Source organism: Pogona vitticeps, chromosome 3 (genome assembly GCF_051106095.1).
Source record: "Pogona vitticeps strain Pit_001003342236 chromosome 3, PviZW2.1, whole genome shotgun sequence".
NCBI classification, from domain to species: domain Eukaryota; kingdom Metazoa; phylum Chordata; class Lepidosauria; order Squamata; family Agamidae; genus Pogona; species Pogona vitticeps.
In genome coordinates this window covers 257173311-257190282 of record NC_135785.1, presented here as the reverse complement: position 1 = coordinate 257190282, position 16972 = coordinate 257173311, and the positions used below count along the sequence as shown (strand labels likewise).

Below are 16972 nucleotides of genomic sequence, written 5' to 3'. Positions count from 1 at the left end.
CTTCGGACAAGCGCTAGCTCTACGGCTTGAAAACGGGATGAGCACCGCCCCCTAGAGTCAGACACGACTGGACTAAAAATGTCAAGGGGAACCTTTACCTTTACCTTGTTTGTCACTGGTCAAAATATTGTTGTTTAGTCGTTAAGTCATGTCTGACTCTTCATGACCCCATGGACCAGAGCACACCAGGCCCTCCTGTCTTCCACTGCCTCCCGGAGTTGGATCAAAGGTCAAAATACAGCTTACCTTAAAATGTCCATGGCTTTGCTTTGTGGCTGGTTCTGAATGTATGGTAGACGATATGACCACCCAGCCATCCCGGTTGAGCTGAAAGCTGTAGCTCAGGCAGTGCATTAACTACTCTATAATCCCAGCACCTGTTCCTTTGCCCAGGGACAATTTTTTTATTATGAAGTACAAACACAAACACCCACATGAACACACTGAATTTGTCTACTGATTAACAGAGGATGAACTAGAGAAAATGGGGGAGGACAAACCGAAACAGACAGATGGCCAAAAGACCAGCCCAAATGCTTTAAAATCTGTTGTGCCTTGAATAGGCTCAGTTTGCAGAAGGAAAGCGGTTTTCCTGTGTTTTAAGTTGTTTGAGCCCACGGCTTGCCCAAGGTTGTTGGAACTCAAAGCTTATGGTTGCCTTAGGTAAAGGAAAAGGTGGTGTCTCCCCCCACCACAACTAGCCACGGGTTTATTGCCAAAGATGACCTGATTGGCTATTTATTTAAATTTATTTAAAATATTTTACCCTACTATTCCCATAAAAAAGGACCCAGGGTGGCTGACATCATTAAAAATACACTATCAAAAGCTAAAAACTGTAATTTATTCAAATATTAAAGAAGAATTGATAATATGATATTTAAAATGTTTAGGTAAAAGCATTAGGAAAAAATGGATTTAGAAGCAACAAAATATAAACCATCCCATTTGTTTTCACCTAGACAGTCAGTGGCTAAGGAAAAGCCTGTTAGATCTCATTTCAGCAATAGTGACAGGATAGGACCACTCCTATGGAAGCGAGAGCTGGATCATAAAGAAAGCTGACTGCCGAAGAATTGATGCTTTTGAATTGTGGTGCTGGAGGAGGCTCTTGAGAGTCCCTGGACTGCAAGGAGAACAAACATATCCATTCTGAAGGAAATCAACCCTGAGTGCTCACTGGAAGGACAGATCCTGAAGCTGAGGCTCCAGTACTTTGGCCATCTCATGAGAAGAGAAGACTCCTTGGAAAAGACCCTGATGTTGGGAAAGTCTGAAGGCAAGAGGAGAAGGGGACAAGAGAGGACAAGATGGTTGGACAGTGTCATCAAAGCTACCAACATGAACTTGACCCAACTCCAAGAGGCAGTGGAAGACAGGAGGGCCGGGCATGCTCTGGTCCATGGGGTCACGAAGAGTCGGACACGACTGAACGACTAAACAACAACAGGACCACTCCACTGGAGGGCAGCACACGAGCTTAAGTTGATGGGGCCAACCCAACAGGGCACACAACTTTTCATGTTCCCTGACCCTAAGCATCTGATGCCTGAGGCAGTTCCTGCACTCTGTCTAAAGGTAGGGTTGGTACAGTTCAAATCTCCAGGCTCTTGTTTCTCATGTAAATGAATCTGAATCCAAAGTAGATCCCCCCCCCACACACATCTATCTGTGGATAAAATATATCCAACTGCTGTCTAATAAATCTGTCCTGTTAATTGGACCTTTCTAAGTCAGCATTCATGTAAATTACATAGAGTCAATGGCCAGTATCCTGTTATGTTACAAGACCATGCATGTAAGCAGGTTTCCATCTGCATGTTCAGTCTTGCACTGCTTGTGAAATTGGTCCTCCAACTGGAGTGGGCACACAACAGGTGGCCTGCAGAAACAAGAAAACACACGCTTTTCTGCTCCAAACCACATACGGACCAATGGATCTACCCTAGTTAGGAAAATTTGATTTAGGGCTGTGTTTCACACATCCTTGCAATCTGTATTCCAACGTGCACAGAAGCGGTCTGTACTGACCACGAACACAATCACTGGAGGCAGAGTAACAGCAGTGAGTAGTCAATGGGAGCGGAAGGATGATGACCAATGCCGTAAAGGAACTGGGGAAATCCAGCCCCATTCATAAGGTGAGCAGGTGGCACAGGGAGGTAAGGAAGCCGAAAGGTGAGGATAGTGACTTGCAGTGCAGACTGATTCATACCAGCCATTGGTAATTGGCCTTAGGATAACCTTTGGAGGTTGTGGAGTAGGGCTGTTTTCAGATCTTTGTGGCGCTTTAGGGCAACAGATTCACCATCAAGGACCATCTCAGGGGCAGCTGACCCTGGTGACACATTAGGATGATGGGTCTCAGGAAGACCAAACTAAAAAAGCAACCCACCTCAGCGACCTATCTTCTCAAGAGTTGAAACAGGTTGTATGAACTGGGGACATGAATCCTGAAGCCTCTTCTTTTTGTCTAAAAACAAATGTGTTACAAACATGATTCTGAGATGGAAATGACTTTATGTTTTCAGAAAAACTAAATGTTGCTGAAAACAAAAACTGATCGATTCCCCCCCCCTCCTCAGACCATTGTTAGGTTCAGTTTGAAGGAATATTCAAACATTCATGGGGTGGGTGTGTTTGAAATCTGCTCAACTTTGCTGATTGTTGATAAGATCTATGTTTGAAGAAGTTTCTGTCTTTGAGCATATGTGACTTTCTGACGTTTTAAGACCTTTCACGACCTTGAAATCCTACCCTAAATGAGACAAGGTAATCCAATAAAAGAAGACTTGGGTCTGTCACCGCATAATAAAGAATGAATGAATGAAAGAAAGAAAACACATACAGAGAGTAATTGGGAAACTATACTGTAATTGAGTTCAAATATCTGCCCTGTGTTGTGGAGGGGAAATACAGGGAGAGAAGGAGAAACAGAGAAGATGGAGGGAACTTATATGTTTCTGATCTGGCCTTTCACTTCCCTCATTTCCTCTTAGTGCATTTCTGCTGAACTGCTGGTAATGTTATACAGTTGATTTTTTCAGAAAACACCCTTGTGATGGCAATGCGGAACAATGCAACTAGATTCTGTATTGTGCAGAGGGTCACAGCAGATTAAAACTCAAAGGCAGGATTGGGAAATCAGATTTTGTTTGTAGCTCCTGGCATCAAGTAAATGGAGAGGTAGCTAAGGATTCTCTCTCTCTCTCTCTCTCTCTCTCTCTCTCTCTCTCTCTCTCTGTGTCACTCACACAAACAAACCACAAAAACAATTACAACTGAAACATCTAAATTATACAGATGCCCAAAAAGTAAATCACAGGCTCTGTTCTGTTTTCTGCCCAGTGCAATAGAATGAAGTTAAAGCCCATGATTCTCATCTCATTCCGACTTTGTAGATTAGAAAAAGCCCAGAGCATTTCACTTGCTTTTAGAAACAGGTCACAGCTCACCCACTTCCAAACAGACCAACATCTACTTTCCAAAGAATGGTCAATGGAGAGGATTTTGTTCAGTAAATCAGGGATTTCTTTCAAGTTCAGTGATGCAATATGGATGTTTGGGGAGCCTTTGTAGGGTTTTCAGGTAAATTTCCCTACAAACAGGCCTTCAACTAAACGTTCCTCACTCCTGCTTTACAAAGAACTGATGAAAAAGGAAAAACAGATTTCCTATACCTTGAACACTATTGAATCAGGGAGAACTGTTGCAATGCAGTCTTCTCCTGACACATGAGTTATCTATAAGTAGGAATCTTCTTATCAAAATGCACTGAAAAACATTCAAAGATATGAGTCTCGCTAAAGACCCCAGCTGAAACTGAAATTTCAAAACTACATGCTTTAGGTTTTCAAAACTTAGAGGTTGACTCTGAGAAGCAGGGCCTTCTTCAGTGGTGACTCCCTTCATTAGGGTACCAATGAACAGCAAATGAAACTGGTCAAATGCCTTTTAAAAAGCTTTTTATGATCTGTTAGAAGGATCGGTGGAGGAGACACTTGAGGTCCCCTGGACTGCAACCTATTCATTCTGGAGGAAATCAACCCTGAGTGCTCACTGAAAGGACAGATCCTGAAGCTGAGGCTCCAATAATTTGGCAATCTCATGAGAAGACTCCTTGGAAAGACCCTGATGTTGGGAAAGAGTGAGGGCAAGAGGAGAAGGGGATGACAGAGGATGAGATGGTTGGACAGTGTCATTGAAGTGACCAACATAAATTTGACCCAAGTCCGGAAGGCAGTGGGGAGGCAGGAGGGCCTGGTGTGCTCTGATCCAGGGGAGGTCACAAAGAGTTGGACACAGCTTTACGATTAAACAAACAAACAAACAAATGAAAAGGATCCTTTGTTCCCTTGTTCAGAAGGATCACATGGCAGATGATGGGAGACCTTGGGCCTGAAACCATGTTCAGAACTTGGATGAATTCTAAGGCAGCTTTGCATCTTGTCTCCTAGGTCTGAAGACAATTGCTATTTTACTTAGTGTAGCCTGATGATTCTCATTACAGAAAACAAAAACAACAGCTATTGCTTTCCTATCCATTCAAGAGAGGCATATATTCTGAATGGAAGGGATGCTGGTGATGTGCTCACATCTTCACATGGAGATTATTTTTCCCCACCCTCTTTTCTCAGCTGTGGTAAGGGTAAGCGATGGGTAGCCCAGGATAGAGATATTATGAGGAGAAGGCGGTGAACACCCTCTCCTTCTAAGTCAACCCACCAGTGCTTCTTTTTAGATGTTCTGTAGTATCCATCAAACATTTAGTATGGTCCTCAGAATATGACATGTTCTGTAGGGAAGACAAGGCTGTGAAAACATGAAGAGAACTGGTTGTTGTGGGTTTTTCAGGCTCTTAGGCCGTGTTCTGAAGGTTGTTCTTCATAACACTTCACCAGGCTCTGTGGCCGGCATCTTCAGAGGACAGCACTCTGTGCTCTGGTGTAGTTGGCTTGGAAGAGAACTGTTTTGGGTCACGCGAAAGGACCATCTAGTTCATCACACCGTGGTCAACCAGATGTCTGTGGGGACTCCACAAACAGAGTGCATCATCCTCTGCAGTTTTTCTCAACAGTGTCTCTGATACTGAAGGTAGTGTGTTACCACTGTGACAACACTAGTTCAGCAGCAGGACTGGAAAAGAATTGTAGGCAGCCAGCAGTCCATGCAGGACACCCTCCTCTACTCAGGTCCCAAGACATCCTTGTGAGGAGCAATATTTTGGGAAGGTGCTATACATATGCTAAAAGCCAGTAGTGGATAGAAGGATGGGTTCAAATCCCACGGAAAGCCACAGAAACTCACTGGAGGCTGGCATTGGTCAAACCCTTCTTTAATACCTCATATACCTTGAAAACCCTACTAGGTGTAAATCAATTGTGACTTGACAGTATATAACATAACAACTGCATATAAGGGACAATTTGGATGAGTTCTGTGTGTTGCCACTCTCCTATGTATGTAGCCTACAGTGGAAGATGTGAAAGGATATCCTCAGTTTTATGGTTTGCAACATGGCCATCATAGGTGTTGCTCCGTCTTCCTTTATCAGGATTATTGCCCCGTTTAAGCCACTAAGGGGTGGTGATAAAGAATAGTCACTGCATGTATCTGTGCCTTCACTTGCCCTTTGTCTTAGGGCCGTGGTGTAGTCATGAATTTTGAAGAAGTGTGGGTGTTTGCCCTGATAGCCCCTGTAGCAATAGGGCCCAAGGAGAGTTAAGACATGGAGAGAGCTCTCTTCTGATTCATAACATCAAACCAGTTCTTGTGGTTTTCCTCACTATGAAAATAGGCGTCACTAACCATAAAGTCAATAAGCCTTAACTTTCTGCTCAGAGAACAAACCACCCCAAAATATTTCATATTACTATAGCAACTGGGATAGATTAATGTTAGTTAATGTACCAGGCCATGTGAAGTTTAAGAAACCCCACAGCATTACCAAAACAAATGTATTACTCTCATGTAATTTTATTCCTTGTCTTTGTTTTTGTGACATTGTTGCCAGTCATAATATTCAGAAGCCCCTCATTATCTGAACCTATCAACTGTAGCTTCCATAGCTTGTGCATAAATCCAACGATGATGAGGATAGCTTGTGTCAATACACATTTGCTGGAAAAACCATTCCAGCCACCCACACCTGCTATTGTTAGGACTGCAGCTAAGCTCAAAGGGAAGAGAGCCGTTTGAGGTGGGTGGAAGATGACATAAGGATTTCTTTTTAATCTAAAAATCCAAGTATCTCTACCTTCAAATCCTACTTCCACTACAACAGTGTTCATTGAGCAGCAGAGCTGGGAGGAGAAGGACCCACATTTTTCTGGTGGCTCATAGATTTGTACTACTCTTTGCCTACAGATTGTCCGGTTGACCCACTGGGCCTCCCTGGTGCCTTGACACCTGTCTAGTAACACTGAGTCCTGATGGATATAAATACAGTTCCCTATGTTAGTGTCAGTGATGATCAACTTCCTTCCCTGACTGTACAGCAAGGAAGACAGAGGGGTGGGTGTGGGTGGGATCGTGTGATGGCCAAGTCCTAAAGATAATTTTTTGGGGGCATCATTTCAGCCTTTCCCTCCAAAAATGGTCCATATGATGGAAAGAGCAGTGATTGTTCCTTCTCTTTGATTCCCCACCCTTCTAATTCCAGGCTCTTAGCCCTGTCAGATAGGAAATGGTAAGGAATTGATTTAAGAGTCCCGCATGGGGCTGCATAGCAAAACCTTTCCACCGAAATGTGCATTGCATCGACAGAACTATAATCAGGTGCATTGTGCTTTACTCTCTACCGTTATTTAGTTTTCCATTTTCAAGGGGAAATTGCTGCATTCAGCGGTGGAGAGGTGAGACGTGTTAAAAGGGTGTGGTACAGCCAGCAACACTTGATGCTGGAAAGCATGCCAATTAGCATGAGCTCAGAAAGGTTGGTGAAGCTAAAGGCGGTGGCTCGGTAAGAAGAAAACATGTGGTTTCTCCCAATGAACACTGGGAATATCTCTACCGTGCAATATGGTAGAGATCCAGATTCCCAGTCCTTCACATTGCACCAAATGTTTGTGTCTTGAAAGGCAAAGGGGCATCTTGCAAGCCCAGGCTGTCCTCTTTCTGTCATCTGGATAGCACCATGGCTATTCTGTCTTTGGATATGTCAGATGTAAACAATGAAGTTTCTTCAATTTATAAGTTCTCCTTCCTGCACTTCTTTGCATATTTATTTTGCCTTGAATGATCCTTTATACCAGTAGTTCCCAACCTTGGGTTAACTCGGGTGATCATGAACTGCAGTTCCCAGAAACCCCGGTCAGCACAGCTTCTGGAAACTGAACTCCAAGAACATGCGATTGGAAACTCCTGGTCTATGCTTTCTGTTTGTCACTACATGACAAGACTATTCTGTGTTTCTGCATTGTATACATTTCATAATTTCTTGGTCTTTCTTCATTGAGTTCACCAGTTTTTCACTGGTCACCTTCCTGATCCAAGAAATTCTGAATGTACTACAATAAATCCACATGTTTTCTGGTGGTTCCATGTAGTGAGAAAACTGAGCAGATCCTTTCAGAGAGCAGATCTAATATATATCATTAAAAGACAAAGGAAGTCTACTTCCCTATGCTGTGGGCATAGTCTATTTATTATGCTAGGCATGTCTCCTGCATCAGTCCAAAGTCAGCAGAACATGCCTAGAGAGTCTAAACACATTCTCATATAGCTGCCGTTCACCATCATGAGATCTGTGTGCATGCAGCTCTTGGTGAATGGAATCTTTTATATATAGGTTTAGAAAAAAACAGCAGATACAACCATGTGATCAAACTGAATCTTCTTCTGTAGCACTGTTATTGGTAGTGTAAATAGACCAGGAAACGATTCCTTTAAATTCTGATTTCAGTTACATACAGTAGCTAGATCTTGGAATCTACATCAGCAGAAATGATGTCCTATGGACAACTGCTCTGAACATTACAACAGCCTTGGCTCTCAGGTCCTTCTCTTAACAATTAACACAACTCAGAGATACTCAGCCACTCCTGCTACCACATTTTTTGATTTGATTTATAATTGGATGAAGTTCAACACCCCTGAGGATATGCTCCATTTCTTCGTCAACTTCAGCGCTGCTGAATGTAGCAATATGGTTTGTTATTTGTCTAATTATGCTGTTGCTAAGACATAACTTTTGGAACACTCGTAGACTTCTGCTGGCACAGTTCACCGCAAAGTGTCTGTTCCTGAAAATTAGCATGAAGCTAGTCTGGTTGTATTTTTCTATTGCAGAATTGCATTCAGACTGCTTGCCCTATGCGAGGACCACAGTAAATACTAGTACTCTAATACTAATGCCAATGTGCCTGACCTAGCTCCTTCTATCCATCAATATTGGGAACTAGAGATGGGCATAAACCACTTGGTTTATCAGTTCGTGCTGGTTTGTAATTCAGCCAAACAAGTGTTCGGCGTTTCCCAACCCTGTCCTCCTCCAGCAGACATCCTCTCAGTGGTAGCACTATGAGTTCCCTGCCCTGCCTCCTCCAGGCACTGCCCCTGAGTTGATGCCCACCAGAGAGGGCAGAGCGAGGAAATGCCAAACATTTGTTCGGCCAAAAGACGAACTGGCATGAACCTGCCCCTCTCTGTTGGAACAGAGCTGCTCGTAAGCTTCTATGGAGGGCACAGATATGAACCCAGAAAGCAGAGGAGGTATTTGTGCATGGTCTGTAGAATGCATAGATAGAATTCTGGACAGAAAGGTAGCATGCTCTCCAAGTGGTATAAATTGCACCCACGAAGATTTGCACACAAAAGATTTTTCACGAATGGCCAAAGTTCAGTATTCGTTCACATGTTTTGCTGCTAAAAGTCTGATTTCCTAGCATCTCCTAGTAAGGCTGGAAAAGCTCTTGCCTGAAAACCTGGGTATCTGCTGCCAGTCCGTGCTCACAATACTGATGTTAAATGGACCAGCAGTCTGGTTTAGTACAAGGCAGCATCTGGCCTTCATCCCCTCTTTAATTTTGAAAAGGTGCATCCTTGAAAAGCCCAGGCTTCCTCCTGCTCTTATTGGTTTCACTGGAGAGCAGGATGGAAGACTGAGAACAAAATAGCAATGTGGGATAGGATAAGAAAGTAATGGATTAACTGGACAATTTGAGTCTTGAGTTTCTTTAATTCGGAATGTTGAGAATTTTTTGAAAAAACTTTGCATGAAAATATATGCCCATTTTTGTATGCACTTTTAATATACCATTGTGCTATATTTTTTTGCAAGTACTCATCCCCATAAAATGTATCTGAAAATTATTCTCTCTCTCTCTCTCTCTCTCTCTCTCTCTCTCTCTCACACACACACACACACACACACACACACACACACACACACACACACAATTTTTGTGCATACTTTCCTTGGTATGGTGTTTTTCTCTGCATCTTCTGACTGGAGAAAACTTTCCAAAATAACTGAGTTATTGCTCACGTTAGAACTGAGCACAACCCAATCTTGTCCACATTCGAACGGGGACATATAAATTGACATCTACGCCACCCTAACATGCAACCTTTGGGAGATACCACAACCCAATCTTTGCCTATGTTGGTATCCACTTATTGCATTCACGTCAGTGAAGTATCTGCCACTGTCTGGCTGACATTCCAACATTCCAACTTCCCAGGAAGCAGACTTGCAAGCTGCTAGTCCTTAGCAACTAACAGAATAATAGTAGCAATTTTTAAAGTTTTAGCCACATTTTGTTATGCCCTGTCTACTTGGAAGCAACTTCTAGTGACTCTAATAGGGCTTTCAAGAGAAGTGAGATATTTAAGGAGTGGTTTTATCAGTTCCACAGACACACACGGTGTGTGTTTTTGCTTCAAGAAATTAAACCTGCTACTCCCCTGGAAATAAGTAAGATTGTATCTCAACCCAAATTTCCCAGAATCCGTCAATCATCTTGATCTTACCACCTTAGTTATAGGCCTCCCCAGATTGACCCTACAGTCCTCAATCTACTGCCTTTACTTGTTTATTTCCCTAGCTGCAGTGTGTATATTTTTACGCTCCGTTTCTCCAGCATCGCTTGTAATGGTGCCCATGGTGATGATGAGCACAATGCAAATAATCTGACAGATGGATGCAGTTGCACAGTCTACCAAAAAAGTTAAAAGAATAAACAGACTGTGAGATCCCTGCTGGATCAGATCTGTCTACTCCAGCATCTTGTTTCCAGCATACCTCCCAACAGCATGCCAATGGGAAGCCTACAATCAGAATGTCAAGGCAAGGGCCTGCCTACTATTGGTGCTCAGAGACATACTTCTTTTGATCCTGAGATACCATAATTGCTAACCCTTGTTTGCCTTCTCCCCCAACGTTTTGCCTAATTGGATTCTTAAGGAGATCCAAGATGGTGGCCACCACCATATCTTTCTCAGTTGGCCTTCTACCAATTGCCTTGGAAAGTGTGGGCTTTCTTTTCCTAGAGAGTTCTAGACAGAAGTTGGATGGCCAGCTGTTGGGGATGCTTGAACTGTGGATTTTCTGCATCAGCAACCGGTTGGTTTACAAGGACCCCTGAAGTCCCTTCCAACAATAAAATTCTATGTTCCTACATAGGCTTCAGTAAGTGACCTTATGTTTGACTTCAAAGGGAAAGGGAGAAAAATATCTGCATCCCCTTTTTCCACATCATATACAGTCTTCAAACTAGAGATATGTGCTGGATTTGGACAAAGCCTGAGATCTAAATAGGTGTGGATTAGATATAGTGCTTCCTAAGGTGAAATGGGCTTGCTTCCTTCTGAAAATAATAGAGTCAATTCTGGACCCCACACTTATGACTGACTTGAGTTCTGGAAAAGTGGGTGCAGAATTTCGTTTCTGTGAATACAACTGGACTGGAGGAGATGTGGGGAGGAAGAAGTAAGTTTTAGTGAATGACAAGGCTCTCTTCTAATAACAGAGAATGTTTTCTGAGGTGCTCTCTAATCACTGTCCTGTTGGGGAGGAATTGTACCTTTGATGAAATTCAAGATTCCAGGTTCACTCTTCTGTGTTGGAGGGAGTACATCTGTTTATGAGTTGTGAGAAACCCATCTCACAGCCTCCCAAGTTCAAAAGGAGACTTAAGAGGCTTTGATATGTTCAAAATTTTTTCTAAGTGCTTTAATCTCCTTTAAGATGAGATGAACTGGAGGAAAAATGGGACAACGTGACAGCCTTTCTCCAACACCACCATTCATATTCTCACTATTTAAAAAGAGTTTTTCAAGCATCATCACTCTGTATCCCCTCCCAGCACCTATTTGTCTCAAATGGCAGTGCACAAAGTAAAACAGGTGAATTAAAAAAATAAGGTTAATGAACCATTCCCTGACCCAGTCCATGCCCAGGTGGACTGGCGCCTGACCTACCACGTGCCCCTTTGGAAACACTCAGACCCTGTCTTTGTCCAGGTCTGAGACTAAATTTGGTGCACTTCTGGGTGTCTTCTTGATCCATTTCCTGCAAACAAGGAAAATGCAAATAGCAGGGCTACATCATAGCAAATGATGTGATTGCACACACACACCAGAGTTTGAGTCCAAGGAAGGGCTTTTTGTCAGGGCAGCAGCAGTCTGCAGAGCTGGGCATTCTGTTTTATTTTTCCCCCTTCTTGTTCCAGCTGCTGTGAGAAAACCCTGCTCACCAGTGGACAGAGAAGCTTCTTAAAGCAGCCACAGGAAGGGGAGTGGGTGAAAAATTTTAAAAGGGCAATGGGAATGCTCCTCTTGTTCCTTCATACCACCTGGATTGTCACCTTATCTTCTCCCTTTCTCATTCTTCTCTTCTGCTGTCCATTGGCACAGCAGATAAATTTATTCAAGGGAACGTTGCATCCCTAAGCTTTCTGTATTTCCTTTCTTCCAACTTTCCTCTTTCTCCTGGATATGAAACCAGTGGTGTTGCAGCCCCTCTTGCTGTACCTCTATGATTACAATGGTGTAGCATGTTGGATAATTGGAAAAACAATACTCTACAAAGTAGAGACCTTTGATCATTTCATTAATAATTCTGCAGTGGGAAATGCAAGGTGCGTTCATTCCTTAGGTAAAGAACATGTTCTTCTCCACTGGCATTTACTCAGGATCTTGCTTAGTTCCTTCTTCCTTTTCCCTGCTTGTATTCACATTGCATTGACTTTATTCTAACATTTGTAATCCAATAAAGGCCCGATTTAACACAAGGGATCCGTGATGGGTGCTGCTTCGATCAATGAATGCCTCTGGGTAACAAGCAATGTAACGAGTACTTAACAGAGTTATTTGGGTGTAATGAATAACAACTAGTTACTTATTGAATTGTGGTGCTGGAGGAGGCTCTTGAGAATCCCCTGGACTGCAAGGAGAACAAACCTATCAGTTCTAAAAGAAATCAACCCTGAGTGCTCACTGGAAGGACAGATCCTGAAGCTCAGGTTCCAGTACTTTGGCCATCTCATAGAAGAAAAGACTCCTTGGAAAAAAACTTGATGTTAGGAAAGTGTGACGGCAAGAGGAGAAGGGGACGACAGAGGATGAGATGGTTGGACAGTGTCATCGAAGCAACCAACATGAATCTGACCCAACTCCGGGAGGCAGTGGAAGATAGGCAGGCCTGGCGTGCTCTGGTCTATGGGGTCACGAAGAGTCGGACACGACTAAATGAACGAACGAAACTTATTGAGGGCATTCTGAGAATCTGAAGAGGTCTTTTGACAAGCATTTTTCAGGTTTAATACCATTTCTGTACCAATCCTAAGTGACAAATTACTCAAATAAAGGAGACATAGATTGGGGCTGACATGTTCTGCTATCTTTTTTTTGTTATGCTCCAGCCCAATTGTTGTCCAGATCCATAATGATATTTGTGTGCTTGAGTTCTCCATGAAGACCCACTCCTGCAAATGGGAACGTACAAAGAGAAAGGCCAGGTTGTAGACCGAATGGTGGAGGCAGGAGAGAAGGGCACCAGCTGCCGCTTGTGGAGCTGCATGCTCCGTTTTATGTTTATTTTTACTCCTTTCTCAAGACACCAAAAGCGATACTCAGTAAGCTACCTAAGGTATCCACTGAGAAGGGAGTAAGTGAGGGAATTTAAAAGGGCAATGGAGCCACTCTTCATTTCTTAAAACAGCAATGCACGGGGCCTGGGCTTATCCATGCTTAACATTTTCTCTCTCTCAGCTTACTCTGTCTGATCCTCTATTTGACATTAGTGGTGCTGTGACTACAAGACTTTGTTGATATAATCAATGACTATAGCAGAAAGGCAAACAAGGTTCATTTCTAAGATAAAATGCATGCCCTCTTTTGTCTCCTTTAGTTTTTCTTTCTCTTTCCCCAGTTCTGATTGTGATTCACGAATGTCAGACTTAAGTGGGAGTGCCGTTCTGCCCTTTTAATGCTTCTGGGCTCTTTGCTTCTCTTCGTGGTCACCCCAGAATTGTAAATACCCCTTATTTGCTTCTCTTTTTTGCACATTTGGCCAAAGTTCTGCCTTTTGTGTTTTATGCATATTTTCAAGGGGAATAACTGACTTGGCCACCAGAGGCTACCAGAGAATATTTCCCTGAATTTTCCTGTCTTGTTGGTACCACAAGAGAATGCATTAATAATGAATGACACAATGAACTGGAGCAATGATAATACAAGGGCAATGAATTCCTTATATTAAAAAAATTGAGCTCTGACTGAAGTTAACCAAAGCAAGGCATCTTGGAAACCAAGTGTGTGCATCAGCTTTGGGGAAAGGGGTTGAAATAAAGTGGTGTTTTGCTAGACGATGACAATCCGTTCCACTGAAATAACTGTTTAGCTAAATCATCGTCTAGCGAAAAGCATTTCCCCATTGGAATGCATTGAAGCCTGTTTAATGCGTTCCAATGGGGAAGAATCGTCGTTGTCTAGCGAAGATCGGCCATAGGAAAGACACTGTTTAAATAGCTGTCTTGTGAAGCTTAGGTCCCGAAAACACCCATTTTGCGAGCACGGAGGGAGCTGTCAAAATCATTGTCTAGTGAAAATCGGGTTGTGAAGCAGAGACCAAACAGTGTCCAGCGAAATTTCCCCCATAGGAATCACTGTTTTGCGAATCGCTGTGTATATATAGGGGTCAGTTAGGACTCCTGTTTGCTATGGTGTTGTTGGGGTGAAAAAGGCAAATGTTTGATCAAAAATACTCGGCGTCTGTTGCTGTAGCAGAAGGAAAAACCAAAGCAGATGGAGGCTGACAGCTGAAGCTCCCAAGAAAGCCAAAACCTCTCTTGGAAACTCCAATCGCCGAGCCTTACGGAGGGCGCAGATTGACATCACCAGATTCTATTTCCTATCCACATGAATGAGCCGTTTTGTATCAAGGCATGGCAAGGGAAGGGTGCTATATTGCTTTATTAGACTGGCCACATTCAAGAACCTTCTTGCTTTTCCTCTGAGATAGACAGACATTGTTAAACCTAGGGTGGAAGGTGTGTGAATGTGGGATGCATGACTGACTCTCCCATTAGGGCTTTGATTAAATAGTTGAAAGTAATGCTGCCATTCTTGCCAACACTGTTTCTATCTCCTTTCATTTTCTAACGCCTGCCAGTGGCCTTTCTTTACTGTAGGAACCTGTGTATATTCCAGAGTAGATGGGCCATTCCAAATGTGCTATGCTTTGGCCACACTGGGGCAAGTTGTAAGGGGACATCTTCCAAACTGGGTATAGGAAAGGAAGAAAGCTGGTAGGTGGATCTACAAACTAAAGATCTCCCATATGATTTATTGCATAGTCTCTGGGGCCAGTGGCGGCACTGCGGGTTAAACCGCAGAAGCCTCTGTGCTGCAAGGTCAGAAGACCAAGCAGTCGTAAGTTCGAATCCACATGACGGAATGAGCTCCCGTCACTTGACCCAGTTCCTGCCGACCTAAGAGTTCGAAAGCATGTAAATGCAAGTAAATACAGTGAACCTTCTACTTATGGAATTAATCCATATCGGAACGGTGGCTGCAGGTTGAAAAGTCTGTAGGTCAAGGCTCCATTGACCTACAATGCATTGAAAACTGATTAATCTGTAACCGGCCGTTTTTGTTCCATTTTGTTTTTTTTTCTGGTCTGTAGGTCGATTTTCCGGCTGCAAATCGAGCCTAAATTTTGTGGCCAGAGAAGCCTGTAACTCGAAAAGTCTGTAAATCGAGCCGTCTGTAAGTCGAGGGTCCACTGTAAATAGGTACCACCCCGGTGGGAAGGTCACAGCGTTCCATGTCTAGTTGTGCAGGTCACATGACCATGGAAACTGTCTTCAGACAAAACACTTACTCTATGGCTTGGAAATGGAGATGAGCACCGCGCTCTAGAGTCGGACATGACTGGACTAAATGTCAAGGACAATCTTTACCTCTGGTCACAGCCTATTATATCCCAGTTTCTTCTTCCAATACAGAAATAGACAAATACATACAAATATCTACAAAAACCTGAGAACAAACTGGTTCAGGCAATTTCCAGGTCACATAAGGAGGGTCGGTCCTGCTTGATAAAACTATTATTTGGCTACAAATCAGGTTGGACCATATTTGCACAGCCCTAGATCAAATCTAGCCTGAACTATTTCTGGGGGCAAAAAATGTTGAAATGGAGGCTGTCCTACTTTGGACACCACATGAGAAGGCAAAATTTCCTGGAAGAGACCATAATGCTGGGAAAAGTGAAAGGCAGCAGGAAAAGAGGAAGACCAAATATGAGATGGACCAACTGCATAAAGGAAGCCAGAGGCTTGAGTCTGTAGGATCTGTGCAAGGCTGTGGAGGACAGAACATTTTGGAGATTGCTCATTCATAGGGCCACAAGGTCAGAAATAATTTGATGGCACTTAACAACAGCAACCACATTTAAACAATCATAACAATCCTTTTTAAGACACATCAGTCAGAAGTGTACATGGTACACAGGTGTGCTCACACTACAGATTTATTTAACCAAATTATGATACCAGCAGTTTTAAATCGGTACCCCTTCATACTAATCTCTAGCACAGAATTTGCCTTTTTTAACATTGATTTAAGGATACTAGCTACATTTTTATTTCTCATCAGTTTGAGGCGTCATGACCTAATAAGATTACCTAGACACTGGATTTTTAAATTATCTAGGCGTGAGAGATTTCACACCTCCAGGCAGGAGTCAGACAAATGCAACTGTTTTCCCCCCATCCAGGCAATTTAGCAAATTGTCTCTCTGCAAAAAAATTACTGTCAAGCAATCTAATGCATCTAATCCTTAAAGGTCTATGAAGGTGTTATTGTAATTGTGTCTTACCTGAGTTCTTTACATTATAGCATTTATCTGCCCAGATCACCAAAATTGGTGCAAAAATACATTCTCCTTTTAGAGCACCTCACTGTGTCTCACACTCTTGCTGGGCAAGGACAATAGTTTCCCAGTTTCTCATCCTCATATTCATAGAAACATAGAATCATTGAGTTGGAAGGAGCCTTTAAGGCCACGGAGTCCAACGCCCTGCTTAATATGGGAATCCAAATCAAAGCAGATCTGAAAGACGGTTGTCCAAATTTCTCTTGGCCCACTCACCACCTCTAGAGGTAATTGGTTCCATTGTTGTACTGCTCTAACAATTAAGAAGTTTTTCCTGATATTCAGCCTAAATCTGGCTTCCTGTAGCTTGAGTCCATTATTATGTGTCCTGCACGCTGGGATGACCAATTCAAGGACAAGGCAGTAAGAACTCATATTCCAACATGGAGTGAAATTGTATTGCTGATTGTTTAAAACCACAGTTCAGTCACTTCCAGCTCAGATCTCATCAATAAATATGGGAAGTTAAGACATTTTCATCCTATAATTGAACTGCTTTCTTACTTGTATTGTACTACAGTGTATCCATGATTTATCCTGGATACACTGTTATGAAGCTCTTGGACAGGGTTGGATGAATCTTTCAGATTT

At 42.8% G+C, this 16972-nt stretch overlaps 1 protein-coding gene across 36 annotated transcripts in view; it reads right to left on the bottom strand.

Moving 5' to 3' along the window:
• DLG2 (discs large MAGUK scaffold protein 2) overlaps positions 1-16972 on the bottom strand; it is a 1097443-nt gene that overhangs the window by 93686 nt on the left and 986785 nt on the right. Inside the window, exon 1 of one of the 36 annotated variants that reach the window (XM_072993523.2) lies at positions 247-389. The exons of the other annotated variants lie outside the window; for them this stretch is intronic. The gene's annotated coding sequence lies outside the window, so the exon portion shown is untranslated. Of the gene's footprint in view, positions 1-246; positions 390-16972 lie in introns of those variants that run through there. 36 annotated transcript variants of the gene reach the window in all.